Source organism: Bidens hawaiensis, unplaced genomic scaffold (genome assembly GCF_021521415.1).
Source record: "Bidens hawaiensis isolate Kalapana, Puna unplaced genomic scaffold, B.hawaiensis_p1.1 tig00060276_1, whole genome shotgun sequence".
Classification (NCBI taxonomy): Eukaryota; Viridiplantae; Streptophyta; class Magnoliopsida; order Asterales; family Asteraceae; genus Bidens; species Bidens hawaiensis.
In genome coordinates, this window is record NW_027500876.1 from 2,240 (window position 1) to 13,904 (window position 11,665).

The following is an 11,665-nucleotide window of genomic DNA, read 5'->3' on the forward strand; positions in this document are numbered from 1 at the left end:
ACGAGGGATGTCACTCATTTCCCATCCCCATACAAGTTTTATAAAATATAAAAGTATCAATAATTAGACCCTCTACCAGACTACCACACGTTGGTATATTTTTGGATGATTATCAAAACTCAAAAGTGCACGAATTGCCCCAAAGGGAACGTTACTTGTTAAAATATTAATAGATACAACCACACATTTACATCTAACCTTCTTTATTTGTCCTTTCCTTTTGTCTTCAAACCTTCATAAAACCCTTATAAATTGCACCAAATCATCACCACCACTATACACTTCACACTTGACATAGCCAAAAATGAAATACTTGAGGCTGCACAAGAGCAAGGTTGACGAAAACGAGCACGGCCTCATGGCAGGAAACAAGCGCTTCAACGGTCGCAAAATGAAACGATTCTCGGAAGTAATACAGAAACTCTTGACTACCTACAAGGATCGTCAACAAGACACTGCCCGTGATGCTTTATGGACTCGTTATCGGGATGAAGACGAGGTTGGAAAAGAAACCAAGAGATAGCAAGCTTAATGTCACGGACTTATCTTTTTATACGTTTAATTTAATAATAAGAGCTTGAGTTGTACTATATGACTAGTGGACTAATGACTACTATCAATAATCAATGAAGTTTACTAAATACTTAAGGGAAATGAGTTAAAAGCCGGCCAATGTGCATATTTTAAAGCATAATACCTCGATTATTTATATAAAGAAGTTTAGTACGAAAGTAATATATTTTTTGTAATCATATTTAAGTAGCTAGTTGTATATTAACAGTAGCATAACACATACATATTATGATTTATGGCCTCATTTTATTCTGGTTTGTTTGCATGTAACGATGGAGAATTTGATTATATCCTCCTTAAACCCTTCAATCATCACATTTCAAATATAAGCATATAGATCAACATCAACTATGCAACCAAATCTAAGGTTTCAAAAACCTAACTGATGGTTATGATTTATGAATCTTCTAGAACTAATAATTGCTAAAACATATCATTCATAAACTACTGAATCATGAGTGAATTCAGTGCAAATAAGTTCATTCAGCTTTTATGATTTGATTATATTAGTGCGAAATCATTTCTAACCTAAAAACTCGACTGATTCAAAATCGGCATAGATTTTTCCAGTTTTCATCTCCAGTGAAGTAATCAAAACTTATGTGTTACCTATAGGGCTGTAAACAAACCTAACCGAACAAGGCCTCGCTCATGTTCGTCCATTAAGTTTATCGGACAGGCGAATGGCTAATGAACACCTAACCGAACGAAATTTTTTGTTCGTGTTCGTTCATTAAGAAAATGAACTTGTTCGTGAATAATTCATGAACGCAAAGGAAAGAAACAAATGAACACAGGCAATGTTTTATTTAATCTGGCTAATCGAGGAGAGTCAGTGTCAACGTTTCGGTCCGGCTACCAAGTTTGTGTTAGTGTTTTTTTAACATAGATATTCATATGTTAATTTGCATAAAAATAAATCACATAGTTTTCATATATATATTTTTTTATAATTAATAGTTTTGCTTAAATCTTTACGTTAAGATAAAAGTCATTGAAAAAAAACAAAAAAGTTTGAAGGAACAAACATTAATGAACATAAACATATTATCAAACGTTCACGAACACAACTGAACGAACACAGTCTCTGTTCATGTTCGTTCGTTCATTAAGCAGTCAATAACTACTAGGAACAGATGCGAAAAAACATTAGTGTTCCGTATGCATTTTTATGTTAAAAATAATGATGATTAAACAATCGTGTTCGTGTCAACTCACAAATATACATATCCTTTGAGTTCATGTGCCCTACACGATTTTCATGCTTGTATCATGTTTGGGTTCGACCTGTCAGCCCACGGATACGACTCGTTTAGCACTGCTAATTAATTGGTTCAAGCTTTGAATTTTGCCATGTATGTATGCTCCTTTTGCATTGCCTGTTTTATTTTGCTTCTTCATTAAACAACGTGTTGAGGCTGTGACAAAAGATCTCTTTTAGACTACTTAAAAAGACTTTTGGCACTTCCATATCAAGTATACATATTAAATATTGGCTTTTCCTATGAACTACTACTAGAAAACCTAGCAAACCAATACCCTGCTACCCAATAAGATAGGTAAAGAATGATGTCAGTTCAATGAGTCTCCAGTTTGAGCACTTGAATTTTAAAGAATGATGTTTGGCGATGGTTAAAGATATGGTCATCTGATGAGCCATTATGTCACGCAAATTGGTTTGGTCATTTTAAAGAATGATGTTTGGCGATGGTTAAAGATATGGTCATCTGATGAGCCATTATGTCACGCAAATTGGTTTGGTCATTACACATTCAATGCTTCCAAATCTACAGATCTAGCTAGCCACGCCACAACGTGACTCAGATCAGTTTGTAATTTACAATCAAGAAATAAACTTCTAATATATTATTACCATGAATAGCCAGCTAGGTATTTAACAGTTGATACAAACTATACAGCGATTATAAGGTGTTAAAAGTACGATTAAGTACTGCCTCCAGCCTTAGTGCTAGTCGTGGTCATAAACGACTCCCCACACCCACACTGCCCCTTTGAGTTTGGGTTAATAAATATAAATTCAGATCTGCACCAATCACAAACAATATATAAATCTTTTACAAGCATTTACATTAAGGATCAAAAAACTTTTTCACGGTGATTAAGCGTGCAAAAGAACAAGTTTCTTACCTGAGCTTATCATCAACAAAGTCCATCTTGGTACCAATAACATGCATAAGAGCTTTCGGATCTATCAATATCTTCACACCCTTGTCCTCTATTAACTCATCAAATTTCCCCTTTTCATCTGTTGTTTAAAATATCAGATTATCAGGATCGGCTTACATGTTACGATCACTATCTTGAATTGGGACAGGTTCAAATGAGAACAAAGAAATAATCAGGAACCACCTTTTGTACTTGGATCATATTTTGATTAATGGTTGATATGTGGTTACTGATAGTTTAAAGTAAATTATAAACGACAACTTGTTGCTTCGAGACAAGTAATCTCTATCCTTAATGAAATTTTCCCCCACCGTTCAATTGAACAATGTGCTTTGGCCTTCGGGTTTATGGCGAATCAGTTCCTAAGATACAATGCAGCAATGGGTCGTATACCTTACAACACTACACCGGTGGTGATAAGCCGATTGTTTACTGTGTTTTCAAGTGACTAAAGGATCATGCATGGATTTAGATCAAGTTACAGGTCATTATGTGACCATTTAGCTTTTATCACTAGCTGTTGGATTAATTATCCAACAGAATTATTAGCGACAATCTGTTGTGTTGTCTTTAATCAAAATTTGGATAATTGGTTATCTTGACAAGATTTTGTCATCGCAAAAGGGTTGGATATTGTGTGTATGGAGAAAGAAAGAATAAGAAAACGTTGGAAGATTCTTTCTCCCCATCCACATAAACTCCAACGCTTTAGTGACAAAATATGATCACCATACAACCAATTAACCAAATATGATACATCGACAACACAACAAATTGTCGTAAATAATTCTGTTGGATTCTTAATCAAACATTTAGTGACAAAAAAACTAAATAGACACATAACAACCAATAATTTAGTCTGAACGTCGCAACAAATTAAATAGGAGCCGGGTGTGTCGCTATTTGACGTGTGAAGAATATCTAAATTTGGTTACGTATATGGTTGATTCTATGTAATGAATAATTCATTTAACTTTTTTTTCTCTAATATACCAGACTACTAAATAGTCATGATCCAGGCAAGATTCCTTAGTTACTTGAAAACCCAATATAATCAATCAAGTTATCACCACCAGCGCAGTGTTGATAAGGTATTTGGAAAGTAGCAAGCCACAAACGAGAAGGCCAAAGCACATTGTTCTATTGGACTGCTAAGACCATGTGTAGTCAAAATTAGCCACTAAGAACGGTCTAATGAAGCGATAGGCAAAAGCTAAAGAAGTTCCTCTCTCTCTCTCGATCCTATGTGCATATATGTGGTGACTAAAAACATAGGTATAAAACGCCTCAATGTACAATTAGTATGATGTATTGTTGCACATCAACTATAGCCGAGTTCAACATGTCATGCATAGTAATGTTATGAGCCAATTCACTACTTTTCAGTATAAAAATATTACAACTATTAGCAGCAACATAACAATTTCATGACAAATATTGTACACGATAATAACAGATACAGCAACGATTGTAAGTAAAATTGTGACAAAATTGAAGAACGATTCGTGTGAACTTGGAATACGTATACAAAATGGAATGAAAACCCTAACCTGCGTAATTTAGGGTATAGGAAAGACCGTTACAGCCGCGAGCTTTGAAGCCGAGTTTAAGGAAAGGCCGTTGGCGTTGCTAGAGGAGGTGGCGTATCCTATCGGCCGCCGCCTCTGTTAGATTTAGGGCTTGCCGTCTCGCCGCCGTCGCCACCGCGCTGCCAATCTCGAAGTTGACATCCCCCACTTGATCGATCTCGGGCAAACCTCTCATAGTTTGGCCTGGCTTATTTAACTATTATTTATTCGTGCTTATAGCCTTTTTTTTTTCTTTTTTTTAATATTTATCACAATCGAAGTTTTATATAATTTAATATTAAGTTGTTAAATTTATTATTCTTTAATTTGTTATAGTAATAAGTTGCTTTAATAATTATTAATCAATCATCATTTAAGAGCAAAAAGAGTAACTTACACCTCAATACAAATAAGCTTCTTCAAATAAGGTACAAAACCATCTTCAAATTAACTTATGAGCATGTTTGGGATTGAGTTTGAAAAATGCTTATTGGCTTATTTGCTTTTTCAAAAAGCCATTTTGAAAAGTCAGGATTTGGAGCTTTTGAAAAACTGTTTTTTAATCATTTCAAAAAGCTAAAATAAAAAAGATTTTTGTGATTGCCAAACATATTTTAACTTATTGGCTTTTTGAAAACACCAATAAGCCAATAAGCATTTTTCAAACTCAATCTCAAACATGCTCGATAAGCTAATTTGAAGATGATTTTGTAGCTTATTTGAAGAAGCTTATTTGTATTAGGGTGTAAGTTACTCATTTGCTCTTAAACGATGGTTGATTAATAATTATTAAAGCAACTTATTACTATAATAACAAATTAAAGAATGGTGAATTTAACAGCTTATTATCAACTTGTAGAATATAAGCGAACCCAAACATTTAAAAAAAGCTTATCAAATAATAGAAAATAAGCTATAAGCCACTTTAAAATATAAGTATAAACCAAAAAAATAAAAGCTAGGCCAAACACCCCCAAAATAAGATAAAGGATTGCTTATTTTCACCAAGTTATAGCTTATTAACTTTTTGAAAAGTAATAAGGTGTTTGTGATTGTTTATATTGTGAGAAGAAAAGTTTCATAAGTTACACTTTTGTAACTTATTAATTTAATGAAAAGTTATAAGGAGGTAAAATAAGGAATCCCAAACACCCCTTAAAAGTTAAAAGAATTAACGTCAGTCAATTAGTAACGCTCGGGTTTGCAAATGCTCATGCTTCAACGCTCAGGTTTTACCTACTCTTTATTTTTACAGACTGAATAAACATTGTTTTAAGTTTTTTTATTTTTTGTAAGTTAATCTTTTTATATGTTAATTCAACAAATTTATATTACGGGCTGTATTAAGGTATCTTTACTAACGTAACTAGCCAATACCCGCCGAATGCGCGTCAACTCGTGTAATGCATTGCCCGGTTTTACTGGCCGAATAAATATTGTTTTAAATATGGTGATTTTAAAAATAATACGCTATACGAGCACTGCTATTTTTTTTAAATATTTTAATATGATGAATTTATTTTTTAGGTTTAGTTCCGGTAACGTAACAAACGTAGTCCATAAAAAATTAGCGTTGATTGTACAACGTATTATTTTTAAATTGCCATATTTAAAACAATATTTATTCGGATCGTAAGCCTGGACATTGTGTTGCAGCAGCGAGTTGACGCGTAATCGGTGAGTATTGGTTACGTTAGTACAGGTATTTTAATAAAACCCAAAATATAAATTTGTTGAATTAACATATAAAAAGATTAACATACAAAAAAATTAAAATATTTAAAACAATGCTTATTTGGTCGGTAAAAATCGAGCGTTGTTAAAATTTGACCACTGAAGCATGAGCATTGATAAACCCGAGTGTTACGCCTGCGAGTTGACGTAAATTCCGTTAACTTTTAATGGAAGTTAAAGTTAGTACCTAACATTGTTACAAAATTAAAAACCTTAGTACACATACCTGTAACTTTTAAGCCTTAGTACCTAATCTAACGTCAATGGCTAATTTCGTAATTGTGTCTAAATAAAATAAAACAAAATTGCAATCCAAAAATGTGCGAAGTATCCATTTTGCGACAAGTGAAGCTCCGGTTAGTAATGAAGAATTTTATAAAAAGTGGTGCAGTGGGAAAACCTTTCTATAATAATTACTTAATGTTGTTATAAATTAAATTAAATATAAATAACTTTAGATATTTGATTTGCTGAAGTTTGTGAAAAAAATCTGATTAGTTGAAGGATTTAATGGGTAACATTACAAAGCGCTTAGGCCAAAACTTAGCTCAAAACTTTGAAGGGCAGTGTTCATAGAGTTTTGGGAAAGTTTTAAGATGGGAAATACCTCACTACGGATAGTCTTCGTGGTTCTGAAGACACGCCGCCAGAGTCTCCTAAACTCTTTAAAAGATAGAAATCTTTGATCGAGATTAGCTCGGTTTGTAAATGCGTCTTGCCGCAGTCAAAATAAGCTTGCTCTTTATATCATTAATATCATAATTATTGTTCTTTTATTTCAACATTATATAATTTGCATTGAAATATAAGGCAAACCGCAAACGAGTAACAAACTGCCCTGCTAGCCTATTCTGAATTGCAAAACCAATTCTAGTATAAACTATATTGATTGATTTTGGAGTCGTAACCTTACAATGTATAACCGATTGAACTCAGCAGGGTAGCTCCACTACCTCATGCGCGAGCAACCCAAAGATATCAAATGCAAAAGAAATAAGCGCGTGTTTATTGTCGATGCATGTTTTCTCGTGTTTGAGTAAAATGTCATTCTCGTCTATGAGGTTTGATCAAACATGCAACTTTAGTGAAATTAAAATTTTTTGTAGCTGGACCCTTGAGGTTTATGAATATGTCATTTTCATCCATTTTACTAATTATTCGTTATTTTTTAATGTTAAGTCAGGAGTATTTCAGTCCTTTAACCTATTCGGTAAAAGTGGCAATTGTGATTCACCCTTAAGGACGACTTTATAAGATGAATGGTTCGTACTTAACCATCTCAATATATGTTATTAATAATAATTATTAAAATGTCTATTTTACTAATGTTTTTATTAAAAAGTAAAATTGTTTATTTGGTTATTTTTAATTAGTTTTTTTTCCTTATACTAATTTCGGGTTTTGATGATTTGTTTATGTTTTTATTATAATTTTTCACTTTTCCTTTTCCTGTTTTAAAATAAATTTGTATTCATTTCTGTATAATAATTTCTTTTCAGCTGGGCCAATAAAAGAATCTAACTAACCGGCATTAACTTACCATTTGCTAAAAATTAAAAAATACATAACGGACTAACGGAGCCAATACAAGTTTTCAGAACGACAATTGGTTGTAGTCTTGTAGAGGTGTACAAAACCGGTTTTAAACCCAAACCAAACCGGTTTGATCAACGGATGGTCAAAACCGGTTCGACTCAAATTGGTTTGGTTTATAAACCGGTTTAGAAGCAAGATAGGTCGGTCTTGTCATGTTGGTTCGGTCCGGTTTATAAACCGGTTTTAACCGGCTTTCCTCAAACCGGTTCGGTTTTAAAATTGGTTTGGTAGATCTTAAGGGAAACTAGTCATGAAACTAGCAGTTTGGGTTGGTTTGGGAACCGGTTTCGGTGAAACCGGTTTTTTTACACCTCTAATTGGTTGGGAGGACTTTAAAGTTTTAACTTAACTTGCAGACGACCCATTGGCCCTGGCCCAAAGGAGGAAATAAGACTTTTTTTCAGTCAAATGAGCATGTCACGACTCACGACTCGAGTCAACTCCGTGACATTCGTTCCTTTAAGAATGTATAAATGTGTCTCTTAACACAATTTAATTGACTGCTTTCAAAAACATAACTTTTTAATAAATGTAGTTTGTTTAGTGCATATATACAAAATGATGGTAGGTGACATAATTGCAAAAAGAAATACTAACTTCGAAAAAGATTTCCCAATATTTAATAACGTAACATGCTCTGAAATAAATGCTAACACCGACTTTTGAGCCATATAACATGTTTCCTTTTTGTAAAGTATAACCGTTATAAAAGAGCTTTTATACGTATTGTCTACCTTTTTTCATTGACTAGGTCACATACTACAAAAGAGTTTGCGCTTTCTCATACACATTTGTAGATTATATTATTTCCTCGTTTTATTTATTCAACTATTTGCACATTATTAATTACATAAAGTAAGTCATATTTCATATTTTAAAACATAAAGAGAAAATCACATCTTATCTTACTATTATATTAAAGCAAAACACTATGGACACATGACATCTTTCTAAAGTGTCTACATAGAATGATACATAAGCTATTTTCAAATTATGCCTTATTCAAATCTATTAAATTAATTTGCTAATTTTGACGTTATTTTACATCTTGCTAATGCCCTGCTTGGGTGCGCGCATATAATGTGTATATGTGTGAACCCTCAGGTGGGCTAAAGTGAAATTGCACTAATTTTGACGTTATTTTACTAATCTCGTGAAAATAACGTTAAAAGTGGCGGAAGGTTAATCAGGCATCATGTGGTAGCGTTGATAGCCGAAAGACAAAGGTACATGCACCAATCGGCCGGTGTCCCAATGGTTGAGTGTTATGTGCCTTATGTCCAAGGCTTGATGCAAAACTACCATCGAGCTGGGGGTCTCACCGGAAGCAACCTCTCTATTCCTACGGGGTAGAGGTAAGGCTGTCTACATCTTACCCTCCTCAGACCCTACCATAGCTTTGCTATTGGTGAGATATACTGAGTACGATGATGATGATGATGAAATTAATTTGCTGTATTTATTATTACTTTTAAAATTCCTATATTAAATTTCCATTAACTCTCATTTAGTGTGATTTCGAGAAATAAAAAAAACGTTTAAGTTTATTTATTTATTATGCCTTTTAAACTAATTTTTAAATATTTTATTTCAAAATATTGTTATTATAAAGATCTTTTTGATTTGTGCAAAACAACTAACATATGCATAAACTATTAAAGGCCTCTTTTTGAGCGTGTGCACATCTAAAATACTCAGAATTTGCCTTGTGTGAAAATTTAGTTAAGCTTGGCTTAACTCTTGATTTGTTTTATCATTTTAAAACCTTAAAGTTATCATTTAGTATCATTCAATAATTAATATGGGAAAACCATATATGTTGTGTACAATGAGACATTTGAAGGTTTATGAACAATTTTTGTATTTAATCTTTCTTTCAAATTTATATATAATGTAGTATTTAATTTCATATATGAGAAATTGTTATAGAATCCTAAATTATACCACGTATATAAACATATTTTTTATTGATATTATATTCTTTATTCAGCCCGTGTGACCGTATATTACACGGGTTATTAACCTAGTAAAGCAATAATATGTAAAATAAGTTCTCGTTACACATCCATCTCATAACCCTTAGTCAGACTAGAATCCCAAAACTAATAGTTCCCAGTCCGATTGATAACCTTAAAACACCTTTATTTGGCCAGCTGACTATGAAGCTGGCCGATTGAACTATCAAAAACCAAATTAATGGTTGAGCTGAATTTCAAAATTTAATTTATTTAACGCTTTTTAATATCTTATTTACCGGTTATTAATTCAAATTCTATAGTTTGTTTATTTCACACTTCATATTTGTGTTGGTATTAAATCCGTAGCTTATATATTTTTTAGCTATAATTGTTTTAAGTATATACACATATAGATATAACAAGCACATATTAATTTGATATTTGTTCTATGCCTGTATATACACATACTTAATTTCTAGATCAATAAAGCCCATGATCCAATAACCTGAGCCTATTAAACAAACATTTGTTTCATGCATGAACAAAGATAACATCGATCTCGTGATCATAATTGTTTATGTTTGCTATTATAACAAAATGTCAAAAACCACTCTCCTTCAGTGTCAATTATAGGCCAGGCATGGACTTCTAGATAGCACACAACTTGACACCAATAATTACAACATAATTCAACTATTACGAAATAGACAAACAATATGACAAAACATATATTATTTAAAAATAAAAAAAAAACATTTTTCAATCTTTCATAGCCGGCTTAATACCGCCTACCCACCACGGTTCGAACCGTTATCAACCCGCGATCTTAGTCACTCTATTCGTATGAACCAGGTTCGAGAAAGCCGCCTTGAAAGTCCTCCAAACTGAGCCTTTCGCTCCTTGAACCACCCTAACTGACCCGACCCGGCCCGCACAAGAGACCCTAGGGGACACCGGTTCAGTTATTAACAAACAGTAGTCTCTCCCCGGTTCAGACCGGTTCCTAAACAACCGGACATGTTCCATCTTGTCATTATGTTTGGTTTTGGTTTTTCCATCCATTTGGTGACCCGGTTTTTTTCTAAACCCGATTATGGATAGTTTTGGTCTTTGGGTTATGGAGACTGAGCGACGAGACGAAGGCGTTTGGCATGAACTCCCGAGTTTTACAGAAGGCGTGCGTTCGATGAATGTGTTCCGGTCTAGCCAGTCTGCCACTTTGGACTGGCAGACTGAGTATGACTCGGGTGGGTTATTATCGATACAATACAACGGGTCGGGTTCATTGTGATCAAGATCATTCTTTTCATCTTGATCAAGATCAAGATTGGCATTGCTCTTATTATTGTTGCTCATGTGATCAAGATCAAGATCTTGATCTTGATGATGCTCATGATCATCCATGGAAGTGTTTGTTGATGAATTGTGAATAATGGTTTGTGGATGCATTGAGTTTAGTGGGTGGAGGAGATGAATAATATTTATGTATGTATGATTTGTGACTTTGAGGTTGAATGATGATGAAGGTTTCAAAGGAAGAGGGTCATGTGAGCCGCGGATAAATCATGGGTGATGTGTGTGTATATATATATATATATATATTTATTTAATTTTAATAATATATTACGTTCAACAGTAAATTGAATATATGTTTTTTATTGCCCGAGAAAAGCATGAAAAGTGATCTCATATAATCTTTTTTCAAGACGGGTATCCCTAACTGTCTTTGATAATCTTTTAAAATTTTGATGTTTAAGATCGAGTGGAAAAAAGGATTAAAAATCACTTTTTTAAAATTATATTATAATTAATTTGACAATTTTATTAATTTAGTTGCCTTCCCAAAGCCCTGTATAACCCAAAGCAAAAAAGATAATAAATAAACTACTAAAACAGATAATATAAAATATAAATAGAAGTTTTTTTTTCTATAGAAAAAAATCAACTTTCATGAGAACTGAACCTGTCAATTTTTTGTTACCATAAACTAGCATTTTTCCGTTGCACCAATGAATCATTTATTAGACTTTCATTTTAAAACAAAATTAT

General features: G+C 33.1%; 1 pseudogene across 1 annotated transcript; it reads right to left on the minus strand.

Moving 5' to 3' along the window:
• Nucleotides 1–2,308: 2,308 nt before the first annotated feature.
• LOC143602990 (iron-sulfur assembly protein IscA-like 1, mitochondrial) lies at nt 2,309–4,490 on the minus strand (annotated as a pseudogene). The gene is made up of 3 exons (XR_013147966.1): nt 4,311–4,490; nt 2,722–2,839; nt 2,309–2,617 (listed from the first exon to the last, which is right to left on the minus strand). The product of XR_013147966.1 is annotated as an iron-sulfur assembly protein IscA-like 1, mitochondrial (transcript).
• Nucleotides 4,491–11,665: the final 7,175 nt, after the last annotated feature.